We start from the raw sequence: 17,864 nt of genomic DNA, 5'->3' as shown, positions 1-17,864 counted from the left end.
GAGGTGGCCAAGGCATTATACATAACATCACACAAGAATTAGCATTTAGGCAAGCAATAAAGGCAGTTAACAAATTCTCTGGGGTTTTCTCCTTTTCTTGCTGTTCCAGCAGACGCTCAGCTTGCTGTGGGAGGGACTTTGTTTGTACCCACGTCACTGGTGCATTGGGAGTACTGCGGCGCCGTTCTTGAGACAGCGTAACTGTTGTTGTTAATAACTGATTGAAATCAGGAATGGGATTGTTAAGACCCTGGTGCCACGCCATGCTGCGGGCCGCCTGTGGGGTCCTCTTTCCACGGACGGATGTAACGGGCTGGGACCCACACAGGCCCCTTAGGTATGTTAACGGCTGCGTACCCCCGCCCCCAGGTAATCAAGGGGACTGGGGCACTCCACGTGGTTCCAGGGAGTTGTCTATACGTTACTTTAGGGGCGGGGAGTTCTTCCTTGCACCTAAAGTGTTTCTGTAAACGGGAGGTATAATGGGCACATTCAAGCCCCACCCCCCTTTCCTTGGTTATTAGCCAAGTCTTAGCTGTGAGCAGTGTCCTTGAATGGAGACAGTGTCTTATCTACAGTCTCCTAGCTACGTTTTTCTTTTCTGTTAACTCATTCTGTTCTTTTTTTCATCTCCCTTTTTGGCTTCTTTTAACCTGCAAAGGAAACTTTCACTCTTCACTCATACACCTTTGCCCAACAACGAACACGTAAACATTGCCATTATACAGTACATTAGTCTTATTATTTAATATATGCCACACATACTCTTTTACTAAAATAACCTTATTACAAAACTTTGGAGCAACGAGCTAAAACAAGCACACCCACTTTGAGGAGTTCATTCAATTCAACCTCTAGTCCAATAGCCTTCCACCATCCCCAGCCCTCTGGCTAGAAATTTGAGGTAGCCAGAAAGATCCCATGTACAATATGGGGAGTGGGTTAACTTTTCATGTCTTTGCTTTCAAAGACCGTTGGCATGCAAATTATAACAACAATTTCTTTAATTAACAATTTGGCCAATGAAGCTTCTTTTTCTTACTTAAGCAAATGCATTAGACTTTAGTGTATCACATTCTCCTGATTTATCCAAACACCTTGTATTCCAAAGTTGAATAAAACAAGTATCTGCATTTAACCCTTCTATTTAATTTTAACTAGACTATCCTATAAAAATATTAAACACAACAATTTTGGCCACGAGACAAACACCACAAGACAGGACATAGAACACAAAACATAATTTCTGTTGTGCCAGTAAATGCACGATACGTTGAATGCTGTTCAGCTGGCATCAGTTTTTTCTGATTATCTGAAAGACAAAAAAACAGAGGTCTACCCACCCCTTCTGGGCAGACAATCATCGCTTGAAATATACAAATACCCTTGTTGACTTCAGGCAAAAACAGAGGAATTACCCCATATTTTCTTACATTTGTTTTATAAGCAGCCCAGGTTTTCAATTACATAACACTGTATACATTCTTCAGCTAATTTAACTAAATTGTTCATAGCCAAACCAAATAATAGCAATCCAATAATTTCTTTGCCTAAATTTATTTACAAACATTTCGCAGACACCAAGAACTTTTTTCTTTAGCATTTTTACAAAGTTCAACTGCTGTTTCCTCCAGCAACTACAGAGTTAACTTCTCACTTTCCCTTAAATCACTTGCTCGTCTTCCAACAGACACTTTTATCAACTTAAATCACCATGCCAAGTAAGTCCTGGGTATTTGAAATCCCCACGCTTACACTTACTGACTCCTTCCTTCCACTACACCCTTAAAGTTTTCCAACCCGCTTTCCAATCTCTTTTTCTGTTGCCTGTCTGCCTGGGCCCGATCCTGCTTTTCTGGCTGAACCGTCCCTTCCATGGGCACCAACTTGTTCCACTACCAGTTTAGCTAGGAGGGTGGGCTTCTTAACTAGCCCCCACCCCTCCTGGTTTTTTCCCTTAAACCTTCTTACTCACAAGACTACCCGAGTCCTCCTTCATGAGGCTTGCCACCTGGACAAAAACGCATAGTCCATTGGCGTTTAACTATTTAATTTCCTCTTGACATTCCTTTTTGAACACCAGGTAAAGGCCATTTACTTAACATATAATCCAAACCGCTTTAGAGGGTTTACCAGAGACCCATGCATCTGTCTGCTAACACTCAAACAGAAAAAAGAAATTACACAGAGCGCAGAGGGAATTACAGTCTAAGTCAGACTTTCCCACTTCTATACACTGACCGCTACAGGGGACGGGACAGAAGGATCTCAATTCAACCTCAGAGCTTCCTCGCACTCATGGCTTCCACTCCAAGGAATTACGAACGAGAGGTTCAGTTCCGCCCACACTCCTAACACCCAAATGTATACAGAGCAGAAAAACAACAGTAACCGGTTAAACAGAACAGAACCAAAACCAAATAGCATTTTCTTATCCTATTAAGGCATACTTTTACTCATGCAATTTTCAACATATAGCACCAACAGTACCAAGCAAAGCAAACACAAAATAACAAGGGTAAAACAAATAGATGGTGTAAATTCTGCAGTGCTCCCCCTTTCTTAATCGCTCACCAAACTGTGACAAATTTCTGTTACCAATCTATCCCTCGTGTCAGGTGATCAGGCTGACACTACAGGATCGCTGGGGGAAGATAAAGAAAACACACCATATGACTGAATTTTAAAGCCTCATTAATAAAATAATAAAACAACAATGGAGAGTGTTGGGAACGCTCCCACATCACTCAGGAAAATATTAATGCCCCAAGCCCGAAGCTCCTTTCATACTTACACAGGTACGTCCAGACTGGCCACTTCTGTGTATAATGTTCAGAGGAGGGGGAGAGGTGGAAGGGAGATTATCCTGTATACAGCTTGTCCAGAATTTCCAACATGCTTCTGCTCTTGGGAGGGCTGTTCTTTTACACCCTGGAATCTCCTGCGGCGTCTCTTTCAGAGATTCCAGTCCAGGTCGGCTGCCTGTGGCTTCTTTTAATCTATCTACAAACTGGTGAAAAGGCTCAGAGGACCCCTGTCTAATACTAGTGAAGGACGACAAGGGCTTGCCAGTTATGGGAACGCGACGAAACGCCCGCATGACGGAGAGTGCGGTGCGTTTGAAAGACTCTGCCGGGAGCACCAATTGCGCATCCACCTCTGCAAACTGCCCCGACCCATAAATTTGTTCAGGAGTGTTCAGTGCAGAGGAGCAAGCCAATGCTGCAGCCCGGAACTCACTGTCCCATACACAGTACTGGGCAGGAGATAAAATCATTCGGAACAGGTGTTTCCAATCTGTTGGCAACATAACATAGACTGTACCCAGCCCCTCAATGAGACCCTCCACATAAGTGGAGCGAAGGCCAGATTGGCGGATCCCGTTATTTAGCTCGCTAATAACCTTGAACGGTAACGGGTGATGTGTAGCAACTGTCTCTCTGGCGTCGTTCAAGGCATAAGTAACTGGGTAAAGGGCCGGGAGGTCTCCCTCCCATTCCTCCAATAAGGGGGAGGCGTCTATCGCCATCGCCTGCTGAAGAGCGGCTTGTACCGCGCTCTGAGCCGGCGAGGGCGAAAGAGAGGAGGGCGACGGCGAATCAGAGAGGGTAGGACTGGGGGCCATCGCCCGCGCCCGAGGGGCAGGACAGGGGGTTTTAGGTTCCGTGATATAGGACGGAGGTGCGGTAGGGGTGGGAGAGGCAAGCGGGGGCGCCTCCTTTCGCAAACGCCCGATTGCCTCTGCACAATGTTGCCACAGCAAAATGTGTTGGATGGGTGCTCGCGGTTCTTTTAGGAATCGCTCACCCACAGTCTGCCAATCGGAAACCTCGAGAGACCCTCTCTCGGGGTACCAAGGGCATTTAACCTCTATGACATGGAGTAAATTTTCCACATGTCGCTGCGATGCTGCTGTGCGACCGGTTACCTTGAGTACTTGAACCAGCTCTGTCGTATGAGCCTTCTGTTGCACGGACAAATCCCCCCCCCATACTCACGAGGGAGTGCGCGACTACGCACTGAGGTGCACCACGGCTTGGCCAGCCGGTGGGTACGGAGGGCTGGTATCACGTCGGGGTCACCAGATGCGGGAAGGAACCAGACACAGACAGCTTGTTTGCTCAGGAAGGCGCCCCGTCAGCCGGCGTGGCAGCCCTTTTATTCTTTCTGGTTACATTGTCAGCATGAATCAGCATAAATCACAGCCTTGTTTACTTGTTTCTTACTGGCGGAGGATCTTCCTTATCTCCCTGCTTCTCACCCGCTGCTTGCAAGCGTGACGTGCTATGTTTTTCATTCTACTCAGGCATGTAGTGCTGTACTTGCCTGGTCTTATGATCAGGGGGGGTAACGGGGGGTTGCAGGGATTAACTATCTGGTGGTTTGCCAGCCAGGATCAATCCCTACACAAGACCAGTTACATTGGTGTAAATCCTACTCACCAGCGAAGTTACACCAGATTTACAGCAGTGTAATAGAATCAACCCAAGATGTTTGTGATCAGGGGGAGAGACCTTTGTGCTGAGCTAAAAATAGAAATGTGGCACATGTGGAAAGATCAGTGGCTGCAAAGAAGGAATGTTCCCTAAGGTAGAAAGATAATGGTGTGTCTCAGAAAGAACCCCGACAGGTTGCATGGAGGACTGAATTTCAACTGAAGAAACAATTACTGCGATAGGTGAAAAGTGCCTGGGTCTGAATTAAAGGCAAACAAAGAACTGAAGCATGAGAGAGCTCTGTGTGCTTAAAATAGCTCAGGACTTCTTCTCGCGAGCAAGAAGAATACAGTTCACAGTACTGTCAGGCTGGAATGAAGTCAGCTACAGTATAAAGGGGAAAATGTGTGGGCTACAGACAGGACAAAATTTGATGGTGTAAAGGCAAACAAGCAGAGACTGCATTGGTGCAGACAAATATTCTATTCACGGCATATATGCTACCATGGATTCCATTTCTGGAGAGCAACATCTCTTAGGTATATTAACAGGGTTTTGTTTTCCATCTAGCTTTTGGGGCAAGCAGCAAAACTCTGTAGAACCTAGATCTCTGAGGCACTATCTGTTGGCATTTCAGAGATCAGTGTGGGTTGCTGTCTGGCCTATGCACAATACAGAAAAAGAGTAAGAATGGACAAGTGCAGGAATGGGAACATAGGGAAACAGGGATGCTACATTGTGTGGTGAGGAATGTATCAGGCCAATATACAGAGCCTGCTCCAGTTCAAAAGCTGCCCGTTTGGGGCATGTTGAATACATTTAAGCAAATCAGGATTCCTGGGTGCACATTTCAATGTCCATGCTCAATGTTCAGTGCTTTCCCAGCTCATGTTTGAGCTAAGAAAACAAATGAGGGGATAGACTTGCATTGGGAAACACAGGACCCCAGTTTTTCTCTCAAGAGTGAGAATGAGGAGTGTCCCCTGTGCCGTCAGTGGAGGTATACCAGTATAAAGCCATGCATAAGCAGAACCAGGCCTAGGGAGTTTTCTTCTGGGCCTACTGCTAGGAAAGCAGCGCACAGTAATGCAGTTGTAACACACATACCCAGTAGAAGTACCATTAATAAACACTTTCTTCTGTATTAACATCTTTGTGGCGGACCATCTCCCCCTCCCTCATTGCCTTCTCAATAACAGGTGTGCATATATACAGCCAATTTTTTTTCTTTTTTGATCAATGTTCCTTTCCTGATGATCAGAGTAAAATGTCATGGGCCTGCCAAGGTAATTCTTTGTCTTTGTCGCCAAAATTTTGTGTTGTCTGTCCCAGTACAAAAGGGTGTTAGGCAAAACATAGCACTTTCCACTCAGTGAGCTTATGTTAAATACTGCAGTGCACACGGGAAGCAGGACAGCAAAGGAAACCAGACATGGACCTTCATTTACCCCAAAAATGTAAGCAAAACCTTTATCCTAAATGCAATGACTGTGTCTTTTTGGATATACAGGCTTTCAACTATAACAGAAAGTCCCAGGAACATTGTTACAAGGTATTCCAAGTAATAAAAAGTAGACAAGATAAATGTTTTCTATTTATCTCTTGGCATTATGATTTGCGATCAATAATGAAACCATAATGTCACCTACCACAATACTCAAAGACAAATCTGGGAGAGTAGAGAGTAACCCAGTTCAAATTAGAACAACTTTCACTCCAAATTACTATTGTAGGAACTATTAATTTTAAAAGCAATATAACAATCCTCCAGGGACGCTGTATCTTGCCAATTTATTTTCAAATAAGAAATTAGATGGCGTTGCCCCTCTTTCTGCATTTTTAATGGCAATTTTTACAAATTTTAAAACTGCAGAGCTTTGGTTTCCTTGCAGCTACAGTCTATTATTGTAAATGGAGGAGGAAACTTACTAAGCCTAAAAGATGATGCCTTTATAAGATAATATGGCTAATACAACAGCCACGTAGTACTATATGACTGTATTCATTCAAGGGGACTCCCATTATACTATGGAGCTAGGGTGATGCTTAATCAATTTGTGATGGCATCAGAATCTTGAGATGTGTATATCCGCCTCTATTAGCATACAATTTACACCTACTCACCATAAACATAACATACAGAGTGTGCAGTGTGACTGTGCTGGCATTGTGAAAGCACCATTAACTTTCGGAATCTCCTGATATTTTGTGCATTTGATCTCACAAGCTGCAGTAACCCTACTTTTCTCCATTTAAGGTCCAGTCCTGTTCTCACTGATTTCCATTACTTCAAGTCCCATTGACTTCAATAAGAGCAGGATCAGATCAAATAAAGATGAAGTGTTATTTGTATGTTGTCATCTGAGGTGTAATTATTTCACATATCCATCCATGTGGCTCATCTGAAGCAGGAGTTGCAACAACATATTCATCTTTTAAATTTGCTAATACAGTATTTACTCTTGTGTGCTGTATATGGTCCCTTGCTGGCGGAGAGTTAGATACCCATAGTTTGAAAACTTTTAAGCTAAACTTTTTTTTTTCAATTTTCTGATGATTATTTACACTTCTTTGTATGGACTGTGCATTCTGTAAATTCCTGAGTTTATTTCACTCTTGATGGGCATAGCATACAGGAATGGTTAAAGGCCTGAGCCAGCAGCATATTTAAGCACCTGCCTAACTTTGAGCACCTGGTTAGTCCCACTGACTTCCACAAGACAAGTCACATGGTTAAAGTCATGCACATGGTTAAGTACCTGGATGAATCAGGGCCATAGTAGTGAAAGTTAACCTACAGGGTCATCACTCTACATTGACTTGCATGCATAGCAGAAAAGTTCAACAATCCCGTAGGAAAAGGTCCTCTCCTGCAGTTACTCAGACAAAATGCCCATTGATTACAATGAAAGTTCTTTATCAAAATCCAGTCAACACAAGTGAGCTGTAAATATACCAGAGCTCAAGTGCTACAGAGATCTGTGTGAAGTTAAGGAAACCTGGGGGAGGGGAAATCAGCTTTTGTGCCCAGGCATGTTCTTTATTTTTTGGTTCCAGGCCCATCCACAATGGGCTAGGCACTTTCGAAACATGAGCAAAGGCACGGCCCTCGTCTTTCAAAGATTACATTCTTTACAAAATAAATGATGACGGTGCTGTTTGTTGCTGTTATTAGGATTACTACAGCACCCACTCAGAGCACCAACTCTGTGCTAGGAGCATACAGATCCAGTCCTTGTCCCAAACAGTTCACAATCTTAAGACAACAAGCAACAGACAATGGGTGAGGGAGAGGGATAAACACAAAATACATTTTTAAAAATTAGATATCAACTGTCTTCAACTACCCCCTAGCCTAGCCATTATTAGTTGCCTAATAACTTACTGGCATCACAGTAGATGTTGGTCTTGAGGAGGGATTTGAAGGAGAGAGTAAAGACCTTAGAATAAGATTAAATCAATCAGTACTGCCAACCAATTGTAGGACTCAGAAATTCAATCCATGCCCACTCTTCTTGGCTAGCTTTACAACATACTACACCCTATGACATCTGGCAGTTCATGTAAGATGATCTGCAGAGTCTAGCTCTCTCCTATATTATAAGTAAAAAACATTTGAAAACATATGGTCAGAGGCTTAGCTGCTGCAAATTGGCACAGCCAAATATTTGGCCCTTAAAAGATACCAGAAAATGTCACTTGCTTTCTTCAACAACAAAAAAGAATCTAGGCTACTAGCACTGGAGTCAGATAAGACAGTGTAAGGCTTGATATGACAAGAAGTTACAGACTAAGAGTTCTGTAACATGACATTATGTAGTTAGAGTAGTTCAACAATACCAGTGATGTCTATTGGCCTGCTTGCTTCTTAAACTGTGTGTTTGTGGAGGTAGGAAATTCAATACAAATTTATAAACTTGTTTAGCTAGAGTGTGAGAATGACGAAGTGTGGAAAACTGTACAGTAGTTACTGGAAAAATTATGTCGTGTAAACATTTACCGTAATAGACTGTAAATCTGACTTTATCATACATGACTAGTTTCCATTCTTGATTTGAAGGTACTAGTTTTGTACAAAGTATTTTGTGCCACTTCTAAGGAACTAAGAGTTCATTTGCACTGTTAGTTATGATGTTTAAGGAAAAATGAGGCAGCAATAAAACAACATGAACCAGGTACAGTGAACTTTCTGTATAAATGAAATATTTAATCTTTCTTGCAGCAGGTGGAGGAAATAGCTTTGCTCTTCAAATTTAACAGTGTTGCTGCTTTAATTCATCCTGGAGAACTAATTATAAAATAAATCTACAGATTTACTTAGAGCCTTAGTCATAGTTTACTTTTTAAAAAGTGGGGAGGGGGCAAACAAAGGGCCATAGAATTGTAGAACTGGAAGGGCTCTCGAGAGGTCACCTAGTCCAGTCCCCTGCACTCAAGGCAGGACTAAGTATTATCTAGACCATCCCCGACAGCTGTTTGTCCAACCTGCTCTTAAAAATCCCCAATGATGGAGATTCCACAACCTCCCTAGGCAATTTATTCCAGTGCTTAACCACTCTGACAGTTAGGAAGTGTTTCCTAACGTCCAACCTAAACTGCCCTTGTTACAATTTAACCTCATTGTTTCTTGTCCTATCCTCAGAGGTTAAGAAGAAAATTTTTCTTCCTCCTCCTTGTAATAAACTTCTATGTACTTGAAAACTTGAAAACTGTTATCATGACCCCCCTCAAGTTTTCTCTTCTCCAGGCTAAACAAACCCAATTTTTTCAATCTTCCCTCCTGGGTCATGTTTTCTAAACCTTTAATCATTTTTGTTGCTCTTCTCTGGACTCTCTCCAATTTGTCGTCCACATCTTTCCTCAAATGTGGCACCCAGAACTGGACACAATACTCCAGTGGAAGCCTAATCAACGTGGAGTAGAGAGGAAGAATTACTTCTCGTGTCTTACAATACTCCTGCTAATACATCCCAGAATGTTTGCTTTTTTTGCAGGTGTTACACTGTTGACTCTCATTTAGCTTGTGATTCACTATGCCCCCCAGATCCCTTTCCTCAGTACTCCTTCCTAGGAAGTCATTTCCCATTTTGTATGTGTGCAACTGATTGTTCCTTCCTAAGTGGAGTACTTTGCATTTGTCCTTATTGAATTTCATCCTATTTACTTCAGACCATTTCTCCAGTTTGTTCAGATCATTTTGAATTTTACTCCTATCCTCCAAAGTACTTGCAACCCCTCCCATCTTGGTATTGTCCACAAACTTTATAAGTGTACTCTCTGTGCCATTATCTAAATCACTGAAGAAGATATTGAACAGAACTGGACCCAGAACCAATCCATGCAGGACCCCACTCATTATGCCCATCCAGAATGACTGTGAACCACTGATAACTATTCTCTGGGAATGATTTTCTAACCAGCTATGCACTCACTTTATAGTAGCTCCATCTAGATTGTATTTCCCTAGTTTGTTTATGAGAAGCTCATGCAATATCAAAAGCCTTACTAAAGTCAAGATATACCACATCTATCTATGGCTTTCCTCCACCCCCATCCATAAGGCTTGTTACCCTGTCAAAGAAAGCTATCAGGTTGATTTGACACGATCCGTTCATGACAAATCCATGCTGACTGTTACTTATCACCTCATTATCTTCTAGGTGATTGCAAATTGATTTCTTAATTATTTGCTCCTTTATCTTTCTGGGTACAGAAGTTAAGCTGACAGGTCTGTAATTCCCCAGGTCATCCTTATTTCCCTTTTTATAGATGGGCACTATATTTACCCTTTTCCAGTCTTCTGGAATGTCTCCCGTCTTCCATGACTTTTCAAAGATAATTGTTAATGGCTCAGATATCACCTTGAGTATTCTAGGATGCATTTCATCAGGCCCTGATGACTTGAAGACATCTAACTTGTCTAAGTAATTTTTGACTTGTTCTTTCCCTATTTCAGACTCTGATCCTATCTCATTTTCACCGGCATTCACTATGTTAGATATCCAATCGCCACCAACCTTCTTGATGAAAACTGAAACAAAGAAGTAATTAAGCACCTCTGCCATTTCCACCTTTTCTGTTATTGTCTTTAACCCTTAGAGTTCCTGTTATTTCAGACTGCATATCACCATCTGTTTCTACATCCTTTTTGCAGAGATGAGAATTCTTTACAATAGTTCTAATCTGTATCACTGCACCCCATAAACTGTTCCAGCCCTTTCCTCTTCCAGATATTGCATCCAAATGGAATTTTCATGTTAAAGATTCTTAATTGACAGACAGGAGAAACATATTTGGAACTCTGTGGTAGACTTATTCAAGAAATATGGGAGTGGAAAGAAGAAGCTGCGTCCTTCTCCTGCTATGCAGGATTTTACTCCTTCCAAGGTTAAGTGACACTATTGATCAAAATGAATTGAAAACTACAGCCCTGTGGCTGCGCACTGTGGAGTATCGAAGTGGAAATAAAGAGTTCTGCCATTGCTTTTCATTTCTATAAATCACTTCCACAAGGTGCTGATCATGGACAAACATTTAAAGCAGCAATTTTTAAAGAAGATTACTTTGATCTTCTTCCAACTGATCAAACATGAAGTAAAAGTTCTAATTCCTTTGAGAGAAAACATTAGGATATTCCAAGGTCATCTTATTTTATCTTTGCAAAAAGCACCAAAAACCAAAATCAAAGGTAATCGGATTCTGCCACTGAAGATAGCGTCCTCCTCTTCCCCAAATGAAGTCCTATGACACCAATGAAGTCAAGTCTTAGCTAGAGCCTGCAAGATTTATTTAGGAAATAATAACAGGTTTTCCCTATTATTTTGTAATGGCCGCTCTTATGGCTGAAAGCAGAGGCACTAACAGGAGAGAGAGAAAGCTGATGCTTCATCCCCGCTCTTTTAGAGATCCATACGATAGGGACTAAAGAGATGCTTGCTCATACTGACTGATTTAGATATCCAACAACTGAGAATAAACAAGAGAGTATTAATACTGCATAAGCTACAAGCAAACTCAATGGGTTTCAGAGTTGACAAGGTAACATATGGCATAAAAATACCCATGTCATAGATTTACCACATCACTCTAGAGATTCAGAGAAGTCCTATGGCCTGTGCTATGCAGGAGGTTATATTAGATGATCATAATGGTCCCTTCTGGACTTAAATACTGTGAATCTATGAGGCTGACAGAATATATGTTTTCTGAACCATATTATCTTTGGCTTTTATGTCCTTGCCTAGCTGAGATGGTTTCAATGCCCTTCTTTGGTTTTTCTTTGTTTGTACAGTATCACATTTCAATGCAACTATAACAACGTTAATTTGGGGGCTACACCTGCTGTCTGCACATCCCTGGGAATGAAAGGATCTCTGCTCTTGGGAGCAGGAAAAGAATGCAGGTTGCCCCAAAATAACAAACTTCATGAACAGCGACTCGGGCAGAGCTTTGGTCTCATTCCTGAGAGGAGACACTGTCAGCAGATGGATGTCAGTGATGATATAAAGGGAGTGCTACAATTTCAGTGAATTCTGGTGCCTAAGTACATTTGACTGACGTGCAACATGCCTGTCATGCAACATGTCAGTAGCCTCCCTGTGGGATCTGTATTAGCTATTATAAATTCCTGTCTTCTGCTCCATCTCCTTACTCACTCCCCCATAACTTGCAATTTCTGAAAACCAGCCTCTGGACTATAAGGAGACCCATTCTGTGAGCAAGAGAAATGCAGGGAGAAGAAATCTTCCTTGGTGATGAATGTCACCACTGCAAATCACTGACATCCCTCTTTAGAGGGTGTTTTAGTTTTAACCCAAATAAGAGGGTCATCTCTGCACCAAAATGGGAACAATCCATCTTGAAATGCAAAGAGATACATAAATCTGATCTGTGATAAACAATCTCAGAAAATGACAGTTTGGAGACAGTTTTCCTGGCTCAGAGAGACAGATAACAATGAAATGGAAATGAATGGCCTTTGAAGTTTACCTGCTTTAAGAAAAGAGATGAGACAAAATTCCAAGCTTTTTTTTTTTTGCTTCTCATTAGGTGGAGACTTATCTCAGGAGTTCAACTCCACATGGAATATGGAAACAGCATATCACCTGTCTCAAAGGGAGTTAATGATGAAATAAGAGCCTAGAGCCCTCTGAAAAAGTGAGTGTCCAGGAGACTCAGTTAATTGTCTTCATTTGCTGACACCAGTTTTTCCGAAGCGTGATGAGTGACTGCGGATTACTTCAGGGAAGATGTGAACTGACATATCGAAAAACTTTAGGGAATGAAAAACTACAGGTTCTCAAGCAGCGCAAAATTATGATTGGCCCCTCTCTTTACAATGTCATTGCAGTACTATAATTCTGAACTTTACTTTGTAATTAAATGGCATCTCAGTCTTTTTTTTTTAGGCCACCAATTGACTATCTTTAAAGGAATGTAACCCCATGAAGTATTTCAGGTAGCTGTTTAAATACTGAAAACATGCTCGCCATCGCTGTTACATAGGTGTGACACCATTACTCCTGAGTTATACCAGTGTAAGATCAAAGCACAGACCAACTAACATTTAAAAAATAATTGTTTTGAGTCTTTAGCGACTCAAGCCAAACAATGCCAAGGAACCAAGCATTAACTGAAAACTATTAATGCATATTCCTTAATATGTACAAGGTACTGGCTTGGATTTGCCTTGTTTTAAGCAATGTCAATACAAGGAGTGAAACAGATTGACAATGTCTTTTAATAAAGTTATGGCTCAATTCTGTGCACACAGACAAGTGGTAAACTGTGACTTCTCTTTTTCTTCTGAACGGTTTGTTTTTCTGTTCCCTAGTCCTCCTAGCCCATCCCTATCCAGTTTGTCCTGTCTGGTATTTATATTGGGACCTTTCTGGGGCACAGAATGTCTTCCTTGATACTTATGGCGCACACACCATCACAATGGAGCCTGATTCTTGATTGGAGCTCCGCCTCCTAGTTATTACTCTAAATAAATAGTGATAACAGCAAGAGTCACATGTTCCTGCAGATTACTCTATATTCAATTACAGTAGAACATAAAACACTGCTATGGCACCTACCCTCATTTAGAAGAAAGAATTAATAGTCCTAATACAACTAACATGCAAATACCTTATCGCTGTATAATAAGTACTAGAGCTGGCAAATAACATTTGAACAAGTTATTCCAATAATTTCACATAATTATTCAGATTTCTCTAGCAATCACTGTAGCACATATTTATACAGACAAGGATCACATACTTCTGTGCATAGCTAGACTTAGCCCTCGTCCAGACTAACCCGCGGCATCGGTGGGTTAAAATCGATTGCTCGGGGATCGATATATCGCGTCTAGTCTGGACGCGATGTATCGATCCCCGAGCGCGCTTACATCGATTCCGGAACTCCATCAACCCGAACGGAGTTCCGGAATCGACAGGGAGAGCCGCGGACATCGATGCCGCGCTGTCCAGACGGGTGAGTACCTCGATTTTAGAAATTCGACTTCAGCTACGTTATTCCCGTAGCTGAAGTTGCGTATCTAAAATCGATTTTAATTCCTAGTATGGACGTGGCCTCAGGTCTGGGGCCTCTTAACATACAGTAGTAGAGAATCCAAGTAATTTGCACAAAATTTACACTCTGCTATAAACTAGCCTGAAGCATACCTTGACAGCTCAGTTTTATCTACACAGTTTTACATGCTCTAAGCCTTTACTACTAGACTGTGAATCAGCTATTTTAGAACACTCTTGAAATATGCTAAGATGAAATCGCCAACATCTACAGTAGCACGTCTCAGTATATGTGGTGTATTCTAATACTGGGTATATAAAGCAGTCACACCCTAGTTAATGAGCCACAAGCAATGTTCATATTAAGGGTCCAATGGTCTGCCAAAGGCAGCCACAGTCACAAAGCCATCACCTGTGAAGAAGAGAAAGCTCAGGGAGGGGGAACTCACTGAAGGGTAACCCCAAAAGATTATCCTAATGGTGTAACATCTCTTCCCTGAAGCCCAATAAGGGAAACAGGAAGCACACTGAAAAGCTGGGTCTTCCAGTCTCCTGCCCACAACATTACAGAGTGAGACTTGGGCACTTGCTTACCTGAAGAAACTTCTTTCCTACTGTTTTAGCTCTTCTCTGGATCCAGGAGCACACCAGAAGACCAGCTGTGCTTGTTCACTGCTGGGAGATGCCATTTTGGCATTAGGTGATTGGACCCCATCCCAGTGTCGCTGATTTATAAACTCATACAGCTCCACCTGGTGGCAGAAATGTAGTAGTGCAGCGTCCCATTGCGATGAATGTGAAGTTGCAAAAGCTCTGCTTTTGTTTCTTTATTTTTTTTTCCTTCAACTTGTCATTTCATGGGTGAATGGTTTTGGTTTCCCTTTACTTCCACCTGGTCAGAGAAGACTGGGATATTGTTTCAATAGTGTCACAAAGCCCAACATACACACACACAAAAAACTAATGTAATGGAAGGGATGAAGTTCAAGGCTCAAAGCCATTCTCCTTCCTCCGGGCGAAGCAGACCGGGACAAATTAATTGCAGGCCAGAACTATGCAAGGCATAGAGTTTCTTATCAAAACAAGGATGCGTTGTAAAGGGGTAATTCTTTCCTGAACTGCTATAGCGGTTCAATTCATTCAGTGAATATTTAAATGAAAAAAAAATTCTTTTTATTATAAAGCACAACCATGACTTGTTTCCATCCTTTCTGCCACCACTAAGGTCCATTCTATGGGCCAGATACTCTGCCCTGCCAAGATCTCTGTGCAGTCAGTAAGGCAAAGCCAGGATTGTCCTGGTGTCGGGGACTCCGGGACTGGAGGAAGGCTTGCTATGTTGCTCTTACACCAGCCCCTGTTGGTACACACATTGCCCACTGCCACACAGGGTGTGGAGGGGAGAGGTGCTGGGAGTGTTGTGCCTGGCTGCAGGTGGAAGGGAGCCAGGCCACAGAGTGAAGCTCTCAGCCTCCCCCCAAATGGAGGAGTGCTCCCTTGGGAACTGCTCTACAATGTCAATAAGAGCAGCTCCAGGACCAGGGGAGGCACAAGCCATCTTTGCCTTCCCTCACTTAACTACACCCAGCATGTGCTCAGTGCAAGTGAGGTGCAGCAATCTCTTTTTAATGACAATGTTTGGCCGGGCATGCTGCCTCAACTCTGCAAGATCAATCTGCATTACCTCCACTAATAACCTCTAAGGGCTTACCCTCCACTCAGGATACACATCAGTATGGATTACTGGGATTTGTACATGCTCTTGAGTTTTGCAGCAATGTCAAAACTGGTCCCCAGTGTCCTGAGTTCCTGCCTAAGCTATGATATATCACGAAGAGAAACTTTACCCTCAGAATCAGAATGCCATCTTTCCACATTTATTGCATCCCTTACATATTTTACTAGAGAAAACCCAAAGCACACTTTATCATAACAAATAATAAATTAGTTGTTGCCAGATTAATACACCTGAACAAGAAATAACACCGCAGAATCAGATGCCCATCACAATATAAAACTATGATTTAAAATATTTTGCTGTAATATTCTGTCATATTTCATTTACAAAAGTAAAACATATGTTTATGAATCTTAAGTGAACTGACTTCAGAGCCAGGAAGGGTCTTAGAGACTAATTTTAGAGCTCTTTAGGTTCTAAAACAGTCAGGAAACTGTTTCCTGGCAGTTAAATTGACTACTGACTTAAAGATGTACATTTTGAAACACAATAAACCTGCAAAGTCTCACTGCTGTTTTTACCATTAATCTTTATTGTTTTAAAATATGCAGATCACTCATTCAGTTTACCAGAAGAACATAAGAACATAGGAATGGCCCTACTGGATCAGACCAAAGGTCCATCTAGCCCAGTATCCTGTCTTCCAACAGTGGCCAGTGCCAAGTGCCCCAATGGGAACGAACAGAACAGGTAAACTTCAAGTGATCCATCCCCTGTTGCTCATTCCCAGCTTCTGGCAAAAAGATTTCATCTGGAATCTGAGAGACAAGCTGGGTGGGTTTTTGTTGTTATTGGGAAGAGGTGTTTTTTTGTTTGCTTGGGGGGTGGAGAGGGCTTGTACATTATCGAGTGTAACACAGATTGTGCCAACACACATACAACCACACTGAAGACACTGAGTTTGCATAGGAAAAAGGGAAGGCAGAATTTGGCCCTGCAGCTAGAATATCATTAATAAACCTGTTGATTATGTGAGAGACAGAAACTAATCCAGTTCATTCACTCATAGTTGTGATGGCTCTGCAGTACATAGAAAATGAAAAGTAATAAAAATATATATTTTCCCACTGAAGTAAGCATCTATGATCATGAATGTACACAAGCAGTAGATCTAACAAATTTGAAGTAATTTTTTTAGAGTAAAATTGCATGTTAAGGACAAAATACTTGAAGGCGTTTCAACCTCCTTCAAATTTGCACACTTCTATTTTGGTGCTTACTTTTGAGATTGTGCAAAACTTGAACAAGGGTGCCCAAAGTGTTTGCATGCACAGAGTGAGAAGTTGAGGCCTACGAGGTGCTGAGCACCCTTCATTTCCATTCACTTCAAAAGGAGTTGAAAGGACTCAGAACCCAGCTCCTAACTCACCAATCTACCCGCTTTGTATGAATACATTTGTGAATCCACAATGGAATTCTGCCCACCTGAGAATTAAAAGGCAAAAAGTAAGTGCATAAAAACATCAGCACCCAAATCCAGAGGCCATTTCTAATAACTGGCCCCAAATGAAGGAAAACTAAAGCCAACATTTGGTTTCTGCTGCAGTACTTGTGTTAATCTTATTTTTACAATATTCAGAACATCAGCAAAGTTGGAAAACCCATTAGACTGAGGATGGTATAAGGCTGGCATACGGGGAATAGTCTTAAAGAAAGTAAGACAAATTCCATTTTAAACAAGACTGTACTACTAGCACCCCAAAATATAGAAAACATCCCCGAAGGAGCAATCCTTCACTGGCAGGAGGATGGAATGGATGACCTGTCTTTCTCCAGGTTTGCTTGCTGTGATTCTGTGACTCTTGGGTTCAGGCTAAATTAACTCCTGCTGGTGAAGGGAATCCAGAGTGGGGATTCAACCTGGAGAAGGTCACTCAGCGGAAGTGAGTTCTTCCAGGGAAGGGCTGATTTAATCTCCACCCAGACATTATACAAGTCCTGCAGGTAGAAACTGCAGGGGTATGTGCTGCATAAACTTATTTGGGCACGTTCTTTCCCTGAGCAGCATCAGTCACTCTGGGGACTTAGCTGTCTGGCTGTGTGACCCTCAGCAGAGAGGAGACAGTAATCATGCTTTCCACAACCCCACGCAAGGCTGACTTTCTGCTGCAGGGGGCCTTCTCAGGGTCTGCATTTGTGCAGATCCTATGTTTCCCTGGCCCTTGGTTTCTG

The 17,864-nt window shown here is 42.1% G+C and overlaps 1 long non-coding RNA gene across 1 annotated transcript; it reads right to left on the bottom strand.

Moving 5' to 3' along the window:
• Positions 1–612: 612 nt before the first annotated feature.
• LOC127046798 (uncharacterized) lies at positions 613–2,989 on the bottom strand. The gene is made up of 2 exons (XR_007773201.1): positions 2,795–2,989; positions 613–1,312 (listed from the first exon to the last, which is right to left on the bottom strand). It is a non-coding gene; the product is annotated as an uncharacterized LOC127046798 (long non-coding RNA).
• Positions 2,990–17,864: the final 14,875 nt, after the last annotated feature.

The sequence above is a fragment of the Gopherus flavomarginatus genome, chromosome 3, assembly GCF_025201925.1.
Source record: "Gopherus flavomarginatus isolate rGopFla2 chromosome 3, rGopFla2.mat.asm, whole genome shotgun sequence".
Lineage (NCBI taxonomy): Eukaryota > Metazoa > Chordata > Testudines > Testudinidae > Gopherus > Gopherus flavomarginatus.
The sequence above is the reverse complement of the archived record's forward strand: the minus strand, read 5'-3'. Positions and strand labels throughout refer to the sequence as shown.